Source organism: Macrobrachium rosenbergii, chromosome 11, assembly GCF_040412425.1.
Source record: "Macrobrachium rosenbergii isolate ZJJX-2024 chromosome 11, ASM4041242v1, whole genome shotgun sequence".
Lineage (NCBI taxonomy): Eukaryota > Metazoa > Arthropoda > Malacostraca > Decapoda > Palaemonidae > Macrobrachium > Macrobrachium rosenbergii.
Genome location: NC_089751.1, coordinates 20,082,135 through 20,109,634, shown reverse-complemented (window position 1 = coordinate 20,109,634; position 27,500 = coordinate 20,082,135). Strand labels below are relative to the sequence as shown.

The 27,500-nt window shown below is 34.0% G+C and overlaps 1 long non-coding RNA gene across 2 annotated transcripts in view; it reads right to left on the bottom strand.

The window, feature by feature from the left end:
* Nucleotides 1-27,500, bottom strand: part of LOC136843218 (uncharacterized) — a 674,464-nt gene that overhangs the window by 173,297 nt on the left and 473,667 nt on the right. For both annotated transcript variants that reach the window (XR_010854485.1, XR_010854488.1), the window contains one exon: nt 13,358-13,436. This is a non-coding gene — a long non-coding RNA (uncharacterized lncRNA). The remainder of the gene's footprint in view (nt 1-13,357; nt 13,437-27,500) is intronic.

Genomic DNA, 27,500 nt, shown 5'->3' with positions numbered 1-27,500 from the left:
TCTCTCTCTCTCTCTCTCTCTCTCTCTCTCTCTCTCTCTCTCTCTCTCTCGTCAGTTAATTCAATTTGAATTTCTAGAAAATAAATGTTTAGTTTCCATTTAAAGTGGTCCTTGGCATTAACAGTTATGAAAGTATCAATCTTCCCCCTTTCATCCAAAATCATTACTATTTTCTTACGTTTCACTTACATTTAATGCTTTTCTACGGTAGGTTAGCATCACCAAAATAGTAATATCTTACATTTATTCAATTGTATGCCAATTTCATAAAATCTTACCAATTATTTTCAAAATGTGGTACTACTTTCTACAGACACCCATTTTCCATTCAATTTTTTTTACAGCTGATTTTAACGAGCAGACTAGGGCATAGAAAACATAGACCTTCTCTGTTGTATCACTATTATATAAAAAGAATAATTTACTGTTTTCTCTCTATACATGTAAAACCTATTTGTGTGTTTTGTTTATATCTTTTCAGGAATCAGAACAATACACCTGCCAAAAATATGGATAATTTTAGGAACCAAATTTTTTCAGAACATTTTTCATACCATCTATCTAGCTATACCAGGAATTCTTGCATTTAAAGTTTGACCACCTCGTGCTCCGAAGGGAAAGTAAATCTTTTAACGAATTTTAAATACATTTTCCATTCCTAACTTTTTCACGTACCCTTAGCAGTTCACTTTTTGCAGTAGTTTTTCATTTCCTTGTTTCTGTAAAAGTCAAATTTGGTATTTTCTTCTTCCTTTTTTAAAAATTAATGTAAGTATTCATTTTCAATATAAATTACAAAGCAGCACTAAAAATCTATTTGAATTACTTTACACTCAAAACCAGTATCAAGGTTCTCTTGCAAATGGCGTGTCAAATCTAAAATAGCATCTCAGGTACCTAACTGCTTCCGATACGCATATCGACTATCAGCTAACAATCCTTTAGATTCCACATACTTATATAGTGGCTTAAAAATAAGTTTTTCTACAACTTTGGAGAGCACATGGGAAAATATAAATTGACATCTAGTTACTGCAGTCTGCAGATATACCATTCCTTGGAACAGTCACTGTATTGCTAAGCTTGCGCTCATCCGCAAAGATGCTACATCGACATAAAAAAAATCTATAGGATCTACTAATCTTGGGAGAAAACACACCTTTCTAACAAACAAAGGGAAGAAGCCATCAGGATCTTCTCCACTCCAGCTATCAAAATTACCAAGAATTTTCTTAACATCCTTAGAGCAAAATGCAAATTTTGTAATAGGTTCAGGACGACAAGTGTCAGGGAGAGGGACATCATCAGCTGACTGCTTAGCTTCAAAAGCTAATGAAGCAGTTCAGCCTTTTCCTTAGGGCCCTTGACCAGTCTACCATCATCTGTTAGTAGTGGAGGAATGGAAGATGAGCCTGACCCAAAGATATATGATGCCAATTTGGTCCGTCGCAGATGAGGCCGAGTAATTCCTTCAAGATTCCTCTTTAAGGAATTATTGTAATAGCTGGATCTGTGAACAGAAGGTTATATCTGTTACCAGAAATATGTGTGGGTTCCTCAATTAGCTGGACAAAATCAGAGGATGCACAAAACTCAAAAGCAGACCAGCCATGGTGATCTGCGGAATTTGAATTAAGCCACTCAATGTGCTTTGCATTACAGTCTCTACAAATAACGAATGAAGACTGAGCCATACTAATCTTCTCCAAGAGAGTCATAAATAGGATCGTCGACAGTTGGATTGCGGTCAACAGCAAATACGTATACACTTTAGAATTTACTGAAAATATTAAAACAAAGAATTTCATGGCATCTACACAAGTTTTTCTGACGGTATATAGGTGGTCCGGACATAGTGCATACAGCAATACCTTGCGAGTGTGGTATGTTACAACGATAAGTAAAATCTGGGCCATCAAACCATGGGATTAAAAATTCAACCTTTGACTTGTTACTACCCATAAGTGTCTCAGATAAAAACATCAAATCATAGTTACGGGTACAACTCTAGAGAACAAGAAAATTAGAATATATGAATAAAGTACTCTGCAATTTTTCTTACAGTATCGAGTAGCAGGCCCTGTGTTTCAACTCAATGTCCCCCAAAAGAATTAAAATTAACAACATAAAATTAGTAGAAAACTAATAAATAGACTCATATCAACAGCAACATGATAAGAATCAACAGAGCAATAAACAATAATAATGCAACCAACAACAATAGTATTAACATTATTTACAAAATTACATTGAACTTATAAATAAAGCTAACCATATGTTCTTGAAAAAATGCCGGAAGCAACTGGTCGATAAGGAGGAGCTGGCACACCTTATAAGGCATGTAAGAAACCGGCTAGGTTTGTCACAACAACGGGGGTAGGACAGTCAGGACGGATTTAGAAATTATGAAAAGCCTAGTAGGAAAATATTTGTAAATAGGAAGGAGCTTTCCTGATAATTCACTAAGCAACTTTTGCTTCTCATCAGCCTGCTCTCATACTCTTCAAAATAAAAAAAAAAAAAAAAAAAAAACAGGAAAGTGAACAAAAAAGAGGAAAAATGCTTGATTGTACCCCCAAGCAAGGGAACTCAGACCCAAGACCATGGAAGGCCACAATACAATGGCTATGGGACAGTCCAAGGTTGGAGAACAAGGTTTGTATTCACAGTAACCTTTTCTTCGTAGGGTTGCTACCAAGATTGAAGGGTTCCTTCCACCCGCTGGTTTGATTTCCTGAGTGTCCTTCTCCTTGAAGAGTTGCCTGCCAAGGCTAAAGAGTTTCTTCTACCCCATATATATATATATATATATATATATATATATATATATATATATATATATATATATATATATATATATATATATATATATATATATATATATATATATATAATATAATAAAACGTAGCCACTGCAAGAAACTAGTATATATATATATATATATATGTATATATATATATATATATATATATATATATATATATATATATATATATATATATATATATATATATATATATATATATAATAAAACATAAAGCCACTGCAAGAACTACTATATATATATATATATATATATATATATATATATATATATATATATATATATATATATATATATATATATATATATATATATTACTACTAGTTTCTTGCGGTGGCCCTACGTCGTGCTGATATTCCAATTTATAACTCTTCATTTTATTGCAAGCTTGCTCGCCCTGCACCCTGTTCCATAGTTTTTCATCGGATTTTGGTTTTAGCAGTATATCATGATCAAATTGGCATTATGAGGCCATTCTCTTGAACAGAATGCAAAATGGAGGTGGTACTGAATGATGGTACGATGACATAGGCTAAGTCATAAAACAGGGAAGAAAAGAATTCATTCATATTTCTGCGAAAATTTACGAGAGAATTACCAATGGGAGAAAAACTGGATATTTGATGGGAAGTTTGGGCCACCTCATAACTAAGTACGGTAATAAACAAGTTAAAAATGCGCCGAAGTATCTTCGGCGCAATCGAGTTTTTTGTACGGCGTATAATTAAGGTCACCGAAAAATAGATCTTTCTTTCGCTGGTCTCGGTATAATGCTGTATGAGCCGCAGTCCATGAAACTTAACTACGGCCCAGTGGTGGTCTATCCTATATCTTGCCAGAAGCACGATTATGGCTAACTTTAACCTTAAATCAAATAAAAACTACTGAGGCTAGAGGGCTGCAATTTGGTATGTTTGATGATGGAGAGTGGATGATCAAGATACCAATTTGCGGCTCTCTCGCCTTAGTAGTTTTCAAGATCTGAGGGCGGACAGTAAAAGTGCGGACAGAAAAAAAGTACGGACGAACAGACAAAGCCGGCGCAATAGTTTTCTTTTACAGAAAACTAAAAGTAATTGTTAAATACCAAAAAGATATTAAAGAACTTGCATTTTCGAAGCATTTGGGATTAAGGAGGAGAGATACAGTAAACCAAGGGATTCTTGGTTAGCTTGTGTGATGAGTTGCTTAAATGAATGGACTTTGATATACTGGAAGTACTACTTTGTGTACAAGACTGACGGAAAAGGTTGACTGTCGCCTAAGAAGACAAGTGGCAAAGTATGCAAGAACCATTTCCCGAAACAAATATAGCCACATCACAGACACAGGCAGTCTAAGCAATTCTCTAGTCACAATTTTTGTCGCTGATAATACCGCAGTAGCATTCAAATTGTTGCTGGGTATGTAAGCCTATGTAACGGTGTGGAACATTTGTGAATTTTCAACTTAGAAACAACGAGTCACCGATACATAGGGTCAACTTGTGTTTATAGAGGTCAGTACAAAACCACAAAGCAATACCCACGTCAACCACAAACAGAATGCGTACACAGCAACAACGAATTTTCAATCCTTGCAATAATGCATATGAAGTATAACTATTTATGTATATGGAATATAATGTGAAATGCCAACGGTCTGCCTTTTTCCATTCTCCAGCCAATTATGGAGACCTTCCGGATCTGCCCCACCTTGAAGTTAAAGACCGAACATGGGAAGAACTTTTCCCCTTAGAGCAAAGACCTAACGGCACAAAGTTTAGCATGGTTTTTTCCTCACTCTGGCTGACTTAGAACCATCTAATTCAAATGTAATAAATATTTCGTATCCATAGTTCTCTAAAGATACTGTACAAAAAGAAAAATACATATCTAACTTTGTGATAAAAGTGTAGCCTCCTGTAAGTCTCATGCAAACAAGGAACTACATAAAATTGAGCGAATCCCAACAGATTACAGCACTGACTTTTATGTAACGTATACTTCACAACATGTTTGTTCTGCCAAGATTCATAAGGTTACATAGGATTCAGTACATACGAAAGTTATAATAAACTGCTTTCCTCTTTTTTTATTACATTTTTTGTACACACTACTTTTAAGTTCTATTAACACATTCTTAAAAGAACAATAACGCAAATATCTGTGTTTCATAAACTGTCATCATGAACTGCTGTGTTTTAGAAATTCAGACATTCCACATACAAGTCTTATCATACGCTAAATATGATTCCTGCTGATATGTTTCTGGAAGTTGTTACACCTATAAAACACGCTACACTGCTTACCAATTCACTTAACCAATTAACTATTTCTCCATTATAAAATCTTTGCTCTGTTATGGAACTGCATATTGGTTCTATGCCTACCAATCCTCAACCAATTGAGCTTCCTGTATTAGAGCTAGGCACGGGCAATTTTTTTTTTTTCAAACCATCGATCTGAATTTTATCGATAAATTTTACAGACTTGTTGTTCAATTTACAAAATTAAACAAAGATAAATTAAACAAAGAAATTCAACTGATAAAAGACTTCCATATTTCCATTTATAATAAGGTTTGTTAATGTCACTACAAAATTTCGGTGGTCAGGAAATTATTTTACAGAAAGGGGTAGTCGTGATAAGATCACAATTTTCTTTTCAACTTATGGGTATTTACTGAAAGACTGAGGAAAATTGGGCACGGTAATGATATCAAATTTTGATCTTTTTACGACGCCTTTAGCATTTTTTTGTTTACTATACTTTGTCGGCCCAGTGTCGTTATATTTGGCTGTTAAAGAGTCTATCTTTTATTGTATGAAACAAATATGAGTAAAAGTTTGGGTTTTATGATTTTTTCATAACTAATTTAGGATTATAAATAAATCATGTCTAGAAATACATCTCATTTTGCTACTCATCTCGGATAGCTTAGGATCGAACTCTCTGATGAAGACTATGTTACCTTATTCTCATATACCCATTTTAGCACAAAAACCACGGGCTTCATCTCATCCATAGCAATGGACAGAATCTTCACAAGTATAAATCGCCAGATCGGCTTCCTTATCATTCGTTCCAAGTTTTTGCTTAAAAGACGATTAAAAAGCTACAGGAATGTGCTTTTACATTCATGAGTTGCTGAACGATTTACTAAATGTCATAATTCTAATGATAAATCTGCCTGAGCGCACTTGCTATTTATTCGTTTTTTTATTCTTTATCAACAGAAAAAAATTTTGTGACCAAAAATTTTTCATCTCCAAATAATGATTTAATTAAGACACCGAAGAGGCAGAATATCTTCTCTTAATTAGTCGTTCAGTACTTATTGAACAGTTCAACATCCGAAAATCATAAACGCTTGAACTTCATAGTTTCTCTGAGTCAAAAACAGCATCTTTTCCTGTATAGCAAATATCTTTCATTTTGTAGAAACGGAGACGACCCACGGTAAAAATAGCTTTTCATCATACTTCAACTCCGGTTCAATATTGCCGCACGCAATGGACACCATAGTCTGTCACAAAGGACCCATTCAATAAACACCAAGGATACCTCTGTCAAGTTTCTATTTACACTGACATAAATAAAAAAAATGTTTTCACAGAATTTCCACTCTGTCTCCAATCTAAAACAGACATCAGGAGTAGTCCATTCAAAGCGAATGAGGTGTGAGGCCCCTAAAAGAGGATTTTACACTGTCTCAAGGCAAAAATTTTTAAGCAAGAATATAGGAATATAGATTGAGTTCTTCGCCGTGTATAGAGTATTATGTGTAAACATCCTTGATTGAAAAAACTGCAAAATATTACCTTGCCACATTCATAAAAATGAAATAAAGCACTGAAATCAACATTTATACTTTTCCATGTTAAACAGAAATGCGATTAATTTTTATATATATATATATATATATATATATATATATATATATATATATATATATATATATATATATATATATATATATATATATATATATATATATATATATATATATATATATATATATATATATATATATATGTATATATATATATATATATATATATATATATATATATATATATATATATATATATATATATATATATATATATATACATATATATATATATATATATATATATATATATATATATATATATATATATATATATATATATATATATATGTATATACTGTATATATACTTCCTAACATAATTGGCTTCTGAGAAGTTCTGTACAACAACCACTACCATGTTCCTGTTATAACTGCTGAGTTATCGATGAACTAAAAGACCACTGAACTTTGCCCTGTCACAAAAGACTTAACTAGGAGGAGGACACCTTTAAACCTAATGAATAATTCCCCTTTGTCTTGCACGAGCTATTGTTCTTCGTGAATATTAATGCCAAATCTTTTCAGTACTTCTCTCACACCTGTCTAGTAATTGTAGGTTGTCCACTCTTCCTCCCTTTGTACATTTATGGAATTGTATATGTTTTAGAATCTAGTCATTCTTTATTCTTTTTATAAGGCACTGCTTCTACGTCAACCCATTTCTCAGCTTTGCACTAAAAGTTCATCTTTTGTTCTCTGATAGCACATCAACTTCAACCTTTTTCTTTCATTCGAATTCAGCATCCACACTCACATGAAAATACCCATATCTTTCCTCATTTTATTTTCCATTTCTTCTTTCGCTTATTCCTATCTCCGTCTCTTTTTTTATATCATTATTATTCCCCAACTGTATCTCTCACAGATGCCTATTCCCGGAACACTATTGTTACCTTTGTTCAAATTCCCAAAGCTAATTTCCTTAAGTAGTATTCTTCACTTGCAGGTTTATTAGCCTTTGTTACCCGATGAGAGCAAGGCTTGTGCATTGTCCCAAGACATCTACACGTGTTTACGCGGACAGTTGTCCTTTAAAAAAACATTAATAATACCTCTTGGAGGCCACACCCCTTGTTTCATGTCGATCAGACCAAAACAATAGGAAACCATCAAAGTTCACCGCTAAAAAATCAGATATTAAGTCCCAGATATTCTCACTCAAGAAAAAGAAGATGTATATCTTTTGGATAATAATAGGTTACTGTCAGTAAAGGAAAAGAGTGGGGAAAATGGTGAGAATGTAAGTTTATTTAGGTAGTTTAAGAAAAAAAAAAATGTTGTACCAGAAAGCATGTTCCCTTAGTTTCTGTAGAGGCTATCTGATCTGGTGTTTCTCTCAAACAGTGTTGTTTTTGTTAACCCAATGCTTTACTGCCAGATCGAAAATTATCAACGATTCAATGAAAAGAAAGCTATTTCCTGGTAACGAATGAATAATTTCAAATCCATAAATTCATTACAAATTTTTTTTCATTGCGGTTCATACCTGCTGATAAACTATGTATATCACTTAAAATAAATTAACAACATTTATTACGAAAATGAAAAATACCACTGATAACGACTGGTGTTACTTTTCTAACTAGGAAAATAGGCATCATCATTACGCAAATAAAAAATCCAAAATAAGTTAAACTTTCGTGTACTTATAGATCACACATTACATACAATCAAAAAGCAAAACAAGATATTCTTTATTACCAAAATAGGCACACAATATATTTTAGACACATCAGTTTGTACGTTCCTATCAAAATGAAATATTACTGCAATTCCAGCTGAAGCCATTTTTTTTTTAAATTTCCAGAATGATTTATAAGTTTGCTGAAAAGCCATTTTTCCATGACATCGATGGAGTGTATAACGTCCTGGTCCATGATTTTCGAGTGTAATTGTAATATACATTATCTAGGTTTACTATAACCTTTTTATTTAACTCTTCCTCTATTGTAATGTACTATATATATATATATATATATATATATATATATATATATATATATATATATATATATATATATAATATATACGAGTATATATATAAATTTTTATATTATATATATACATATATATACAAATACATATATATATATATATATAATATATATACGAGTATATATATAAATTTTTATATTATATATATACATATATATACAAATACACATATATATATATATATATATATATATATATATATATATATATATATATATATATATATATATATATATATACTGATGGGATGGGACTAGACAAGCAACACTCTAAAACATCGATAAAAATCATGTTAACAAAACCAAGCATCAAATAGGGGCCCAACATGATGTCAGAACTGTTCTGAAGGGATACAAACACTGTGTATTCCCATTCACGAACAAAAGCAAGAGAAGAGCGAGGCATTAGCCGCAGCGTGAATGAGCTCATAACTCCCTCGAGAGATCAAGTCACCTAAGTTGGTCGAGAAAATTCCTCTGTGATATTCTTCGCCGGGGACGGTGCACGCGTAATAATATCCTGATGGGATCAGACAGTATTTCCTCGGTCATATTTTGTGACGTTTTTGTACCAATAAAAAAAAAAACCGTGGGGATATAGTTATAGTTACTTATGTACGTATGTGTGTTTCTATTGAATTATTGTTGAAGCGGGATACTGTATGATTCAATTTAGGTTATTTGGCGGAAAAGGAATACTGTAGGTGTTCGCCAATAACGCTAGTGTTACATGGCTTGCAAAAGAACCACATTTTCGAGTAGTTTGTGTTTCTTAATAAGACAGTTTAATTTGTGTAGATCTTATTTATGTTGGTTTTCTCATAATTGCATTTGAATTAGGAGGACTAAAGATTCTGACCCACTACTTAAATCGTACATTATATACACACACACACACACGCGCGCGCACACACACACAGACACACACACACACGCGCGCACACACACACACACACACACACACACACACATATATATATATATATATATATATATATATATATATATATATATATATATATATGTGTGTGTGTGTGTGTATGTGTGTGTGTGTGTGTGTGTGTGTGTGTGTGTGTGTGTGTGTGGATGTATTTATACTCGTGTATATATATTCTGTATACATAATTAATTAAATATGTGTGTGTGTATTTGTTCGAAATAAATTATATCTTATCTATCTGTCTATTTGCCTGCCTCCGCTTTGTACAAAGAACTAGTTCTATGTTTTGGCAGATATGAAATGTCACTTATCGTAATTGTGATCCGATAGTATGATTGCTACCCCCGTCCCCCCACCCCGCAAAAAAAAAAAAACACAGGTTACCAATGCCTGGCAAGGTGTGCAAACCATGCTTCACCCTACTGTGATACTCTGAAATTGTGCTCGTTAACCTAACAGTGCACGCAACAATATGCGCCACCCCCACCCCAGACAAGTAAGAGACTAAGTCGTAGCCTATTCTCGAACACCGATAAATTGGATGCGATCTTATTCAACTACTTTTTCGATCACAAGGAAATGTAAAATTCAAACAAAAGCTCGTTGCTTTCAGGAACTTACAACAACACCATATCAATATTAAGGGATACTTAAATTTCTGAAGATAAAGTATTTGTACTCGTATAAAAACAATATTTTTTGGCACTGGGAAGCAAACATCATCATACAAATCTTACTAGGCACGGATTCTAACAAAATATTCTGTTAAAAAGATATTTACCTTTTTCAGTTTATACAAATTCTATCTGAAAAAGTATGGCAAACCTAGCCAAGTAACTACAAGTCTAACTTGAACAAAGTAGATCAAGCCAATGTCCTTCTTTGATATAATCAGTTTTTTTTTTTTTTTTTTTTTTTTTTACAAAACCCGCATGTGTTTGCATGGGAGTTGTGAGAAACTACCATTTGGTTGATCTTTTCATCACATTTTGGAAGACGAGTTCGACTCCTGACCTACATTATAGGAAAAAAACCTGTTACTGACGAGGTGATAGAACATTTCCCACAATATTTGGCCTTCAGTGGGAGACAAGTACAATCAGCCTACCAAAGGGGAAGAATCTACTATCTACTCTACAACGAGGCAGAAAATTTCCCAACTGACTCAGATAATGGAGAAAGGTTTTGCTCAACATCAGCAGGGAGGAAACTTCTATACTGCTAATCTGCCGTAGAGGAGAGAAATCATTTTCAAACATTCAAAAGGGGAGAAATTCTAAATCGGAATGCCCGTTCCCGAGCGTCTCTCTGGCACGTTCTTTTAGGGAAGCATGTATGGCCTGATGAACTAAAATGATCTCTCAGAGGCGGTCATAAACAATGCACTGCTGCCGTTCACGTTTTTATATCCAGTGCGATGTAGATCTTAAGTAATTATGTGGCTAAACTAACCGAGGTTTTGGCTCAGCATCCTCGAAAAAAAGTTGTTTTCAGCTATATGAAGATATCACCATAGCACAGAGGATTAAAGATGTTGAGTTGGATTCTATGAAGATTATGCAATTTATTTTTGTTTTCTTCTACTTTCAACTCTGTCTTAGATCAATTTCGTAAAAATCTTGAACTTATATCTCTGTTCTTCTCATGGATAAATCCTTTTACCCCTTTTGAAAACAAAACAATGATTTCACCATGTAGCGATTCAAGTTTGGATTTGGAAAGTAATATACTTCCGATTCACAGAGGAAAAAAAGGGGACTCTTAGTTAAAAGTAAAGGATTATCATTATGAAAGAAATTGGCACAGAAGATAACGAAGTAATAGGATAATACCTAAGACGGCTGGGAGCAATTCTATTAAAGACCTCGGCCTTTAACGACAGCTGAAGGTCGCCTGGCGACCTATCAGAGGCATCGAGATTATTTAATGGTCCCCGAGAGAGACGACAAGTGGCAAGAAAGCGCTGAATAATGGAAAAGTTGACATTTAGCACTGTGAAGTTTAACCTGAGAAACAGAATTACAGCTGACTGATATTCTGGTAATTCAACGCGTGTAACCGCAGACCATCTCTAATTGATGATGGCCACAGGGCGAGAACTCATAGAAGTTAATGATAAGTGTTCCTGGGTATGACTTCGCAGATAATGTCATAAAAGCGACTGGAAAGCCACTTCGTTTTTGCCCGGGAGACAGGGAAGATAAGGCTAGCAGGGTTAACCCCAACTTCCAAGTGATACTTAAATTGAAGTGAATTGAATATACAATTTACGCCAAAGGTCAAACACTGGGGCCTACGAGGTCATTCAGCGCTGAAAGGGAAATTGACAGTAAAAGGTTTGAAGGGCGCAACAGGAGTAAAACCTTGCAGTTGTACTATGAATCAACTGTAAGGAGAGGGTGGAAAGTAAGTTGGAAGAAGGAGAATATGAAAGGAGGTACAGTAAAAGAAACGAAAGGGGCTGCAGCTATGGGCCGAAGGCACGCTGCAAAGAACCTTAAGTAATGCCTACAGTGCATCGCACAGGGCGCACTGACGGCACTACGCCCCTAGGGGAAAGTGATGCTTAAAATGTGATATCCTAGATGTACTGACAGACATCCAAGAACGACCCACGCCTTCCAATGATGCTCCTACCCATTCAATGGTGCGGCAGATACGATAAATGACCGATGCGAAACTTATTCCGATGGTGGTGGGTCGTGAGCATAAAGATCTCTAATTATATGGTTTTTCTATTAAGAATTCGCCTAACTGGATTAACAGTACGTTATACCTCAAGGTTTTGGGAAGCGTTTCTTTACATGCAAGTGGTTATCGTTCAGAATATGAGATGAGGGGGGAATATAATAAACAGAACAGCCACAACAGAGATCAAGAAAGAACGATGAAAACTAGCATAGTAATGTTAATTTCCTACATGTCTTCTCATTTAGTAGGTAATGGGAATAAGGTTATACAGAGTAATTTATCCAGTGGTACAAACAAAATAGATATTTATTACGTACTTAAAAATCCATATATCTGATGGAATATAGCGAATATTTTCAATAATGATAACAAGATGAAGTAAAAGAAGCAGAGGAAACTGGAATCACGACAATGACCAAAAATGTTACTTTTATCTCAAATATCTAAAATATTTACAAACCCAGTTTATATTCGTTTTCCAAGGTAAAAAAAAAAAGTTGTCAATACGCAATGTTTTACAGTAAAAAATCAAAACTTCGAGCGTAAAGATTTTCACGTTGCTTTCAAAGGGAATCTGTAAATCTCTTCATTACTGTGCGTATAGATTTTCACGACGTTTTCAAAGGGAATCTATATATTTCTTCATTACAGTACGTATAGATTTTCAAGTTGCTTTCAAAGAGAATCTGTAAATCTCTTCATTACTGTACGTACAGATTTTCACGTTGTTTTCAAAGGGAATATATATATTTTTTATTCCTGTACGTAAAGATTTTCACGTTGTTTTCAAAGGGAATCTAGATATTTCTTCATTACTGTACGGAAAGATTTTCATGACGTTTTCAAAAGGGATCTATATATCTCTTCCTTACTGTATATAAAGATTTTCACGTTGTTTTCAAAGGGAATCTATATATCTCTTCATTTCTGCGCGTCTTCCAACTCTGAAAAATGTACACTAAGTAATTCAAATCTATTTCAACTGAACTTCTAAAGGTTACAACAAGGTCATAAAGCGAAAAGTCCACTTACCCTCATGGAGATCTCTCACACTCGACTGCAGAAGCTGGGATGTGGCTCTTTCTTTTTCGACGGTTCATGCCTTCTTGGCCTTGGTAGAAAAAAAAAATTGTTAGAACAATTACTGTATAAGCTAAGGGACAATCTTATAAAAGACATTAGTAAATTAACGGTGACTCAGGCGATTTTGTCATGAAATGACTAAAATAATACTGTAATAAGAAGCTTAAAATTTGAAAGGTGCGTACGTACTGGAGACATGTTTTATTTTCGTTTTAGAATAATTGTTGGTTTCGTCGTTAGATAAAATTCGGTTTCATAAAGGGTCGTAATATCTTTGATCCGTAGTTCCTGAAAGAGGGGCAAACACAGTTTTTGTTTCTAGCATAGATGGATCACACTTTGAGAAAATGATATTGTTATCAACTCTCTCTCTCTCTCTCTCTCTCTCTCTCTCTCTCTCTCTCTCTCTCTCTCTCTCTCTCTCTCTCTCTCTTAGCTTCGATAACATCCATGTACCGTTTGGAATATGTAAATGAGTACTATACCTCGTAACTGTGATACATTCTCACGTTAGTCTATTTTTTTTAAACATTTCATTTAATTACATCTTAACCTACTGATCCACACTATTTATTAAGATGATACATAAGGGAAATTATTACTTGATACAATGACACACAGTTTACACAGAGGTACTCCTTATAAATGAGGGAACACATAACATTCCTTTAAAACAGTATGAGGAACTTCATATTAATATATTTAAGCAGCATATAATGAGTTTAAGAACCATGGCAGTAGCATTTCATAGTCTCCAAGTGTACTGTATATGATATTAATGTATGATGAATGTTGGGTTACCGAGTTTCATTGTGGCAACATTACTCACATGGATATGTTAATTTGAACATGCCCAAAAATCCGCAGTTAGTCATAATCTCGGCTGAGCAAGGAGGCTTTATCTGGAGTATGGCCACTGCTGAACACTTCCAGGGCTCAGGCACCTAATTGGGAATTGTTAGTAGCCAGAGAATCAAACTTTAGTATTGACGCAATCAGCCGCTGCTTTTAATTCCGTCAGCGATCTAATTTTCCCTCTCACACAAAACACTGCAACACAAAATTGGCTCGGAAAAGCAGGAGATCCTTTGGCCTGAATTTAATTGAATTTACGATTGTTGGTTAGGGACTGCTTTGGCGTTTTGAAAAGTAAAAGGAATTAAATGCAGGAATGCTTCTTATTTACATTCTTTCGAGGTTATTATATATACATATACATATATAATAAATATATATATATATATGTATGTATATGTGTATATATATACATTTTATATATACACATATATATGTATGTATGTATATATATATATATATATATATATATATATATATATATATATATATATATATATATATATATATATATATATATATATATATATATATATTATATATACACACATATATGTATGTATGTATATATATATATATATATATACACACACACACACACACACACATATATATATATATATATATATATATATATATATATATATATATATATATATATATATATATATATATATATATGTATATATATATATATATATATAAATTTCTGACTCAAGTGGGATCAGACAGGTCTCTCAGGTGGAAAGCAACGTTACCCACACACACACAAGTCTAAAAGAAGTTGGAACCTGAGAGCAACTGCAGGAATTACCTGGGCAAGCTAATACTTGCATACCAGCGAGTTTTCCCCAACTTCCCGACTCAGCAATGACCCAATAGACAACATTTCATTCGCATTATCCCTTCTGAGTGAATAAGATAGAAATCATCAACACACAATCACGTGTGGAACAGAAATAAATTTCTGACTCAAGTCGGGATCAAACCCAGGTCTCTCAGGTGGAAAGCAAGGGCGTTACCCACTGGGCCCATACAAGTCTAAAAGAAGTTGGAACCTGAAGCAACTGCACCGAGAATTACCTGGGCAAGCTAACTACTTGCATACCAGCGATCCCGACTCAGCAATGACCCAATAGACAACATTTCATTCGAATTATCCCTTAGTGAATAAGATAGAAATCATCGACACACAATCACGTGTGGAACAGAAATAAATTTCTGACTCAAGTCGGGATCTCTCAGGTGGAAAGCAAGGGCGTTACCCACTGGGCCATACAAGTCTAAAAGAAGTTGGAACCTGAGAGCAACTGCACCAGGAATTACCTGGGCAAGCTAACTACTTGCATACCAGCGAGTTTTCCCCAACTTCCCGACTCAGCAATGACCCAATAGACAACATTTCATTCAATTATCCCTTCTGAGTGAATAAGATAGAAATCATCGACACACAATCACGTGTGGAACGAAATAAATTTCTGACTCAAGTCGGGATCGAACCCAGGTCTCTCAGGTGGAAAGCAAGGGCGTTACCCACTGGGCCATACAAGTCTAAAGAAGTTGGAACCTGAGAGCAACTGCACAAAAGGAATTACCTGGGCAAGCTAACTACTTGCATACCAGCGAGTTTTCCCCAACTTCCCCGACTCAGCAATGACCCAATAGACAACATTTCATTCGAATTATCCCTTCTGAGTGAATAAGATAGAAATCATCACACACAATCACGTGTGGAACAGAAATAAATTTCTGACTCAAGTCAGGATCAGACCCAGGTCTCTCAGGTGGAAAGCAAGGGCGTTACCCACTGGAGCCATACAAGTCTAAAAAAGTTGGAAGCAACTGCACCCAAAGGAATTACCTGGGCACTACTTGCATACCAGATAGTTTTCCCAAACTCATCAATGACCCAATAGACAACATTTCATTCAATTATCTTCCAGGTGAATAAGAAAGAAATCATCAACACACAATCACGTATGGAACAGAAGGGAGAAATAAATTTCTGACTTGGGTGGGATCGAAGGAGGTCTCTCAGGTGGAAAGCAAGGGCGTTACCCACTGGGCCATACAAGTCTAAAGAAGTTGGAACCTGAGAGCAACTGCACCCAGGGAATTACCTGGGCAAGCTAACTACTTGCATACCAGCGAGTTTTCCCCAACTTCTTTAGACTTGTATGACCCAGTAAGACAACATTTCATTGAATTATCCTTCTGAGAGAATAAGATGAAATCATCGATCACAATGAGTCAGAAATTATTTCTGTTGAACAGGATGATTGTCTGTTGATGATTACCCGTTATTCACTCAGAAGGGATAATTCGAATGAAATGTTGTCTATTGGGTCATTGCTGAGTTGGAAGTTGGGAAAACTCGCTGGTATGCAAGTAGTTAGCTTGCCCAGGTAATTCCTGGGTGCTGTTGCTCTCAGGTTCCAACTTCTTTAGACTTGTATGGCCCAGTGGGTAACGCCCTTGCTTTCCACCTGAGAGACCTGGGTTCGGGACTTGAGTCAGAAATTTATTTCTGTTCCACACGTGATTGTGTGTTGATGATTTCTATCTTATTCACTCAGAAGGGATAATTCGAATGAAATGTTGTCTATTGGGTCATTGCTGAGTCAGGGTTGGGGAAAACTCGCTGGTATGCAAGTAGTTAGCTTGCCCAGGTAATTCTTAGACTGGTATGCAGTTGCTCAGGTTCCAACAAACTTTTAGACTTGTATGGCCCAGTGGGTAACGCCCTGAGTTGCTTTCCACCTGAGAGACCTCAGGAAGTTGGTTCGATCCCGACTCTGAGTCAGAAAATTTATTTCTGTTCCACACGTGATTGTGTGTTGATGATTTCTATCTTATTCACTCCAGAAGGGATAATTCGAATGAAATGTTGTCTATTGGGTCATTGCTGAGTCGGGAAGTTGGGAAAACTCGCTGGTATGCAAGTAGTTAGCTTGCCCAGGTAATTCTTTTTGGGTGCAGTTGCTCTCAGGTTCCAACTTCTTTTAGACTTGTATGGCCCAGTGGGTAACGCCCTTGCTTTCCACCTGAGAGACCTGGGTTCGATCCCGACTTGAGTCAGAAATTTATTTCTGTTCCACACGTGATTGTGTGTCGATGATTTCTATCTTATTCACTCAGAAGGGATAATTCGAATGAAATGTTGTCTATTGGGTCATTGCTGAGTCGGGAAGTTGGGAAAACTCGCTGGTATGCAAGTAGTTAGCTTGCCCAGGTAATTCTTGGGTGCAGTTGCTCTCAGGTTCCAACTTCTTTTAGACTTGTATGGCCCAGTGGATAACGCCCTGCTTTCCACCTGAGAGACCTGGGTTCGATCCCGACTTGAGTCAGAATTTATTTCTGTTCACACGTGATTGTGTGTCGATGATTTCATCTTATTCACTCAGAAGGATAATTGAATGAAATGTTGTCTATTGGGTCATTGCTGAGTCGGGAAGTTGGGGAAAACTCGCTGGTATGCAAGTAGTTAGCTTGCCCAGGTAATTCCTTGGGTGCAGTTGCTCTCAGGTTCCAACTTCTTTAGACTTGTATGGCCCAGTGGGTAACGCCCCTTGCTTTCCACCTGAGAGACCTGGGTTCGATCCCGACTTGAGTCAGAAATTTATTTCTGTTCCACACGTGATTGTGTGTTGATGATTTCTATCTTATTCACTCAGAAGGGATAATTCGAATGAAATGTTGTCTATTGGGTCATTGCTGAGTCGGGAAGTTGGGAAAACTCGCTGGTATGCAAGCAGTTAGCTTGCCCAGGTAATTCCTTGGGTGCAGTTGCTCTCAGGTTCCAACTTCTTTAGACTTTGTATGGCCCAGTGGGTAACGCCCTTGCTTTCCACCTGAGAGACCTGGGTTCGATCCGACTTGAGTCAGAAATTTATTTCTGTTCCACACGTGATTGTGTGTTGATGATTTCTATCTTATTCACTCAGAAGGGATAATTCGAATGAAATGTTGTCTATTGGGTCATTGCTGAGTCGGGAAGTTGGGGAAAACTCGCTGGTATGCAAGTAGTTAGCTTGCCCAGGTAATTCCTTGGGTGCAGTTGCTCTCAGGTTCCAACTTCTTTTAGACTTGTATGGCCCAGTGGGTAACGCCCTTGCTTTCCACCTGAGACCTGGGTTCGATCCCGACTTGAGTCAGAAATTTATTTCTGTTCCACACGTGATTGTGTGTTGATGATTTCTGTCTTATTCACTCAGAAGGATAATTCGAATGAAATGTTGTCTATTGGGTCATTGCTGAGTCGGGAAGTTGGGAAAACTCGCTGGTATGCAAGTAGTTAGCTTGCCCAGGTAATTCCTTGGGTGCAGTTGCTCTCAGGTTCCAACTTCTTTTAGACTTGTATGGCCCAGTGGGTAACGCCCTTGCTTTCCACCTGAGAGACCTGGGTTGATCCCGACTTGAGTCAGAAATTTATTTCTGTTCCACACGTGATTGTGTGTTGATGATTTCTATATATATATATATATATATATATATATATATATATATATATATATATATATATTTATATATATATATATATACCAGGGCAAAACTCAGCCACCAGCCGGAAGGAGAGATTGAAAGATTAGTAATGAGAAAACATTGTCATTCATCCGACACATAACTGACGTTATCAACCTTCAAAATGTTATTCCTAAGTTTTTTATTCATCTCTTCTTGAAATAAGCCTATTACTTAGGGATTATGCATCCTCAAGAAAATGGCTATTTTAGCTAGGTTTTAAAAACAACAAGGAGAAACATTTTATTCACCATGGAAATTTTATTCTGACTAACATATAACCTTTCGACAAAGCAACATTTGCTGTTAAAGACGATATGTGTTTGTATATATATATATATATATATATATATATATATATATATATATATATATATATATATATATAATATACATACATACATACACAAACACACACACACACACACACACACACACACATATATATATATATATATATATATATATATATATATATATATATATATATATATATGCAAATATCGTCTTTAACAGCAAATATACCTTGATTTTTTTTGAGTCCAAGAGAGTTATTAGATCGCGATTAGCCATGACAATAAGACTACTGTTCCTTTTCCTTTAACCGTATTTTTTCGCGTCTGTTGTAACACCGCAGCATTATTTTACCTTTTCAGACAAGTACCTAATATATACAGACAGTACCTAATATATATATATATATATATATATATATATATATATATATATATATATATATATATATATATATATATATATATATATATATATATATATATATATATATATATATATATATATATATATATATATATATATATATATTATATATATATATATATATATATATATATATATATATATATATATATATATATATATATATTTATATATATATATATTAGGTACTCGTATGAAAAGGTAAAATAATGCTGCGGTGTTACAGCAGACGCGAAAAAATACGGTTAAAGGAAAAGGAAAAGTAGACGTATTGTCATGGCTAATCTGGATCTAATAACTCTCTTGGACCCGGGGCGAAAAAAATCAAGGTACAATTGAACCACCTAATCCCCTCCATTCCTCCTTTATCTATGGCAAATATCCACTTCCTTTCTAATTTTGATATATTTTTCCATAAATTCTATATATACACAGCAGTGATAAATCATCGGTAGAGTAGTTTTGAAAACTATATTAATGCACGTACACAAATAAAATTATTATATTCCTAATTGATTACATTCCGTACGGAAAAATGTGAGGAAATATCTCTTCGCGTAAATAAATACAATGTATAAACTCATTCAATGCACTATGGTCTTTCATGCTTTTACGGTGTTGGGCTTCCTGTCCCTCTCAAGTTGACATCACTCAGAATATATATATATATATATATATATATATATATATATATATATATATATATATATATATATATATATATATATATATATATATATATATATATATAGACCCTTCTTACATTTAGGTTGCCATAAGGAAGGCGACGCCTACATTCACTGTAAGTAAACTATTTGTCATTGTGCCAAGTAGTAACTTCCCATGTTTTCTTAATAAATAGTATGGATCAGTAGGCTAAGAGGTAATTAGATGGAATATTTTCAAGAGTTACTTCGAAGGTTATTGCTGTCCTTACGGTCTAAGAGTGCAAACGATGAAAGCATTCCTTTTCGTTGTGCATTGACTCTCAATTCAGCAGTAGGCCTTTCACATAGACTTCATATTTACCATTCACCAACAATACATTAATTTCATTTAGGTTTGTACAGGCTTGAAGGCTTCCTCATAATCTTTTCTTAGTATATTCTCCATCCAACCCAAGAATAGGAGAATATGTTCTTTTTCAGCACTTGTAAGTATATGACTGTTTAAAGCTGGCATCAGTGGCGACTTGTGGAAGTGAAAACACAGGAAAGCCATGAGTGACACAGTTTCACAGCTACTTCTCGATGAGAGCAGTGCTGGTAGTGATAATGCTTTGATGCTGATGAAGACAGTGGCGAGACAAAATCTTATACTTTGCAAAAGTGCAGTGGTCGGACAGCTAAACGTAAAAAACCTGAAATTATTCAATTATTTGTCTGTAATTTCAAACAATTACTTTGGAAAATGTAACCAACTCCCCCCAAAAATTAAAAGTGAAAGCAAAAGCTCCTTGAAGTGAACTTTGTATTTCCACAACAAAGATCTAATGAATATTGCACAAATTGCATACTCACACAAACACACGCACACATACACTATATATATATATATATATATATATATATATATATATATATATATATATATATATATATGTACATATATATATATATATATATATATATATATATATATATATATATATATATATATATATATATTATATGTATATATATAAATATATTATATGTATATATTATATATATATATATATATATATATATATATATATATATATATATATTATATATATATATATATATATATATATATAATATATTTATGTATATACATATAATATATTTATATATATATATATATATATATATATATATATATATATATATATATATATATATATATATATATATATAATGTATTACTGGTTCACGAAGATATGGAACGTGATGAATGTATAAATGAAATGCAATAGCCACGTAGCTCTCTCTCTCTCTCTCTCTCTCTCTCTCTCTCTCTCTCTCTCTATATATATATATATATATATATATTTATATATATTTATATATATATATATATATATATATATATATATATATATATATATATACATACATATACATATACATATTATATATATAAAGAGGTGTCATAAAATCCCTACAGCCTCCTACTGCTATTCATTCCCGGCTTTCACCTAATACTGCCAGTTGACACTAGAAGTTGAAATAAGAGAAGAGACGAGCAGAAGAATTACCAGAGGAGAGGAAGAGAAGGAAGAACTTGTTCGTTTGACGGACCAACGAGAAGAAGAGGCTGCTGAATATCTCGGTGAAAGAGAAGCCTGGTCGTCATACAAAGTGCTTCCCTTTATCTTGCTGAGTATCTTCCGGTGAAATTCTTGACAGTTGACCCATTGTCTCAAAGAAAATTAGAAATATTATTCACTCTGCAGATGTTTCATGCGTCTTCCTAGAGAGAGAGAGAGAGAGAGAGAGAGAGAGAGAGAGAGAGAGAGAGAGAGAGAGAGAGAGAGAGAGACAATGAGTAAAGTTGAAGTGTTTCTCAGAATTCTGCGTGTCGGAAAGTAATGTACGAGGCAGACGGATGAATGACAGTTTTCTTTTGAAAACTTAGTAATGAACGCGAGCAAAATTTAGGTCAACACCCAGATAACATTATATTTTTCTGTGCGTCTTTCATAAATTCCTTAGTTTTTGAGACATTCCTTTTATAAATATTCAGATAAATTTTGTTACATACTTCTAGATTTCTAACCAATCCCTTGAAAGACATCATGTTTTAGTAAGCGGGAAATTTTCATTTATTTTCATAAGCTTCGTGGAATTTTTTTATTATTCAGCTTTTAATATTCAATTGTTGTTTTAAATGAACATAAATTAATTACAGCTGCTGGGGATTACATGTAATGTATGATAATTTCTATTGAAGAGATACTTAACAGTATGCAGTCTCTTGCGTAACCGTTAATTGGGTCTAATAATTAAGTGAAAAAAGATAGTTAAAACAAGTCTTGTTATAAATACTGTACAAATTTTCGTCTCATAATTTCAATTCAAATTGATATGGCAAAAAAATTACGTGAAATGTGAGCCGCCTGCAGGAAAAATTTTCGATATATGGCAGGCAGATGAACCTTTTTCTCATGAGGGCAATCCAGTACTGTATGTCATTTAAGTCAGTTTTACTGGAGAATAATAACGTGCTGGTAGTAACCAATACAGCCTGGACATTGCTGCCCTATAAAGCAACTGTAGTTTGGTCTGCAGATATATTGTTTATGCCTCACCTAGTAAAGTATGCAGATAAATTGTTCATACCTCACCTACTAAAGTATGCAGATATACTGTTTATACCTCACCTACTAAAGTATACAGATATACTGTTTATACCTCACCTAGTAAAGTATGCAGATATATTGTTTATGCCTCACCTAGTAAAGTATGCATATATATTGTTTATACCTCACCTAGTAAAGTATGCAGCCATATAATGTTTATACCTCACCTACTAATGTATGCAGATATACTGTTTATACCTCACCTAGTAAATTATCCAATTATGTTGTTTATACCTCACCTACTAAAGTATGAAATTATATTGTTTATACCTCACCTTGAAAAGTATGCAGATACATTGTTTATGCCTCACCCAGTAAAGTATGCAGATATACTGTTTATGCCTCACCTACTAAAGCATGCAGATATATTGTTTAAACCTCACCTAGTAAAGTTTGCAGATACTGTACATTGTTTATATCTTACCTAGCAAAGTATCAAGATATATTGTTAATACCTCACTTAGTAAAGTATGCAGATATATTGTTTATACCTCAACTAGTAAGGTATCCAGATATAATGTTTACCTCACCTACTGAAGTATATAATTTAGATATACTGTTTATACATCACCTAGTAAAGTATGCAGATACATTGTTTATATGTCACCTACTAAAGTATGCAGATTTATTGTTATACCTCATCTAGTAAAGTATGCAGCGATATTTTTTATACTTTACCTAATAAATTATCCAGATATATTGTTTATACCTCACCTACTAAAGTATGCAGATATATTGTCCATACCCCACCCAGTAAAGTACGCAGATACACACCTAGTAAAGTATGCTGATATATTGTCAATACCTCACCCAATAAAGTATGTAGAAACAAAGTTTATACCTCACCTAGTAATGTATGCAGTTCTATTGTTTATACCTCACCTACTATAGTATGCAGATATATTGTTTATACGTCACCTAGTAAAGTATGCAGATATACTGTTTATACCTTACCTACTAAAGTATGCAGATATATTATTTTTAAATCACCTAGTAAAGTATGCAGATACAGAGTTTGCACCTCACCTAGTAAAGTATACAGATATACTGTTTATACCTCACCCAGTAAAGTTTGCAGATATATTTTTTATACCTCACCTACTAAAGTATGCAGATATACTGTTTATACTTCACCTAGTAAAGTATGCAGATATAATGTTTATGCATCACCTAGTAAAGTATGCAGATATACTGTTTATACCTCACCTACTACAGTATGCAGATATAATGTTTACACCTCACCTACTAAAGTATGTAGATATACTGTTTATACCTCACCTACTAAAGTATGCAGATATACTTTTTATATACTTTTTATACGTCTCCTGGTAAAGTATGCAGATATACTGTTTATACGTCACCTAGTAATGTATGCAGATATATTGTTTATACCCCACCTACTAAAGTATGCAGATATATTGTTTATACCTCACCTAGTAAAGTATGCAAATATGCGAGTACTGTTTATACTTCACCTAGTAAAGTATGCAGATAGAGAGTTTATACCTCACCTAGTAATGTATGCAGATATATTGTTTATACCTCACATACTAAACAATGCAGATGCATTGTTTATATCTTACCTAGTAAAGTATGCAGATATAAACACCTCACCTACTGAAGTATGCAGATATACTGTTTATACCACACCCAGTAAAATAGTACAGTACAGTGGGAGAAAATGGCTCCTCATAGGTCGATGAGCCTCTTTTTAGGCCAATGGCAATCATGTTTTCCACTACTGTGGGAGGCCTAAGAATATAACAGTATCATTTCCGCTTTGCATAGTGTAAAGGCATCAATCTGACGGTGGGGGGGGGGGAACAGAAAATAAATAGAATCCTGGGTCTTGGAGATTTGAAAGAAGGTGGAAGTCGTGCAGGAGACAATAAATTTACGTTAGCTGATTTGTTTAAGGAGGAAGATACATGTTTTGGAGCAATACAATGCGAACCTGTCGAGGTAGCCACGTTTAAAGATGACAGTGGAATTGTTTCCTCTAGTACCTGTCTGCTGCCTCTAGAAATAATGATACATTCCAAAAGTAGAAAGCATAACGAGGAGAGGACCGTGGCCCTACTTAAGTAGCAAAACCCAAAGCCTTTTTTGCTCCCGACCCAACTCTTGCAGTTAAAATTTGCTAAAGGTATGTGAGCGGGACTTGAAATGGAGGGAGTAAGTAATGAAAAGTAGGATAACAAATCGGAAAAGGTAAGTTAACTCTAGCACTGTATGATTTTCAATGTCGTCTAATTTAGAAGAGTTAGAAATGTTACATAATTTAGAAGCATACGCAACAGGAGGAAAAATTGGGACATGGCACTGAGGAATTATGTCATATGCTTCAGTAAATATAACGGCAACTGCAAAACCAATAATTATTCTTAACCCTGACTATAAAATACAGTGAAATACAACCTTCCTCATAGGAGATTTTGATTTTTCTCCTTTAGTTTTACAGATATAATTATAAATTAATTTATAACTACAAGATTATACATACATACATACATACATACATACATACATACATATATATATATATATATATATATATATATATATATATATATATATATATATATATATATATATATATATATATATATATATATATATATAAGAACAGATTAAATATAATTCTAGTTAGCATACCCTCTACACTTGCTTAGCATATGCAGTTGTAACTTAGTGATACAATTACTAAAAAAAAAAAAAAACTGTAAGCATCTACATTATATTAGAAATCAAAATAAATGAGATATTACTAAATGATTATTCTTTTCAATTAAGTTCCAGAAAAAGGTCTAATATCAGGGTGGGTGAGACGGAGAGCAATTGCATTTAACGAATGGTTTCACCCAATCGAGGCCCCTCTGTTGTAATCTTGTACATTTTTGACGGAGCAATGGCCACTCACATTTAGTATTGCAGCCCCCTCTCTCTCTCTCTCTCTCTCTCTCTCTCTCTCTCTCTCTCTCTCTCTCTCTCTCTCTCTCTCTCTCTCTTCCCACCTTAGATGCAATCAACAGCAGTCAATTAAAAACTAAGCAACTAATTCAATGTTTTGGTCAACAGAGGCATCCATTCGGTCCCTCTTCATCCGGTTGGGAGTCGCATTACAACCATGTTATGAGAGAGAGAGAGAGAGAGAGAGAGAGAGAGAGAGAGAGAGAGAGAGAGAGAGAGAGAGAGAGAGAGAGAGAGAGTTACAAAATATCTCAAGACTTTTGAATTCCCGGCAGTATCCATTAGGAAAGTGCGTTAGCTAAAGTACTTGGAGAGAATTTTTGATAACTTGTCAATACAAAACTTCGACATCAAAGTATACTTCATATGTTAAGAGGCATCTATCTTGTTAGCGTCTCTTTTTATACACTTTTCGTCCGTCAGTATCTGGCCATTAATGTAATGAACATCTTGCATCTTTCGAGAACTTACGTAAATTGGAGTCGAGTTAAAAACGTCCGCTCATGACATACCAATGATTGTTTTTATTGAAGCTTTTATTGTTATAGCCCAGAATAAAAGAGTGATTAAAACTGATATGTTCAAGCTTGATAGCCTTCTTATGTACTGAAGTATGAATTTTCTTGAACATTTTATCATTTAAATTATAGCATCTGTAACTTAAAAGTGTAAGAAATTTATAATCTGAAGCCAGTTCACTGTAATATATAAATATATACAGTATATATATATATATATATATATATATATATATATATATATATATATATATATATATATATATATATATATATATATATATATATATTTATATATATATATATATATATATATATATATATATATATATATATATATATATATTTATATATATATATATATATATATTTATATATATATATATATATATATATATATATATATATATATATATATATATATATATATATATATATATATATATATATATATATATATATCTCATGAGTCGGAAAAAACCGCCTCTGAACTTCGTCAATGTAAAAATCTGATCTAGTTAACTAAAGAGATGTAAAATATCAAAATTACTTCCAATCACTGAGTCTTATAATTTTCTATCATCGCTTGCTATACAGAAAAAACACCAGATTCTTTTTAGATGTTTTCTTAATGATACAAGTTCATGCTTAACAGTGTTAAAAACCAGAACATCAATAAACAAGTAAAAATTGCGCCGAAGTTTCTTCGGCGCAATCGAGTTTTCTGTACAGCCTCTACAGCTTATAACCAAGAACAACGAAAATAGACCTATCTTTTGGTGGTCTCGGTATAATGCTGTATGAGCCGCGGCCCATGAAACTTTAACCACGGCCCGGTGGTGGCCTAGCTTATATTGTTGCCAGAAGCACGAATATGACTAACTTTAACCTCAAATAAAACAAAAACTACTTAGGCTAGAGGGCTGCAATTTGGTATGTTTGATGATTGGAGGGTGGACGATCAACATACCAATTTGCAGCCCTCTAGCCTCAGTAGTTTTTAAGATATGAGGGCGGAGAGAAAAAGTGCGGACAGACAAAGCCGACACAATAGTTCTTCTTTTAGGGCAAACTAAAAATGCCAATAATGAAAGCTTTTCTTTGTACTCGTAGCAGAGAAAATATCAATGTCAATTACTAAAATTTCCTATAGTTAAAAACACTATCTTTAATCATATTTCAA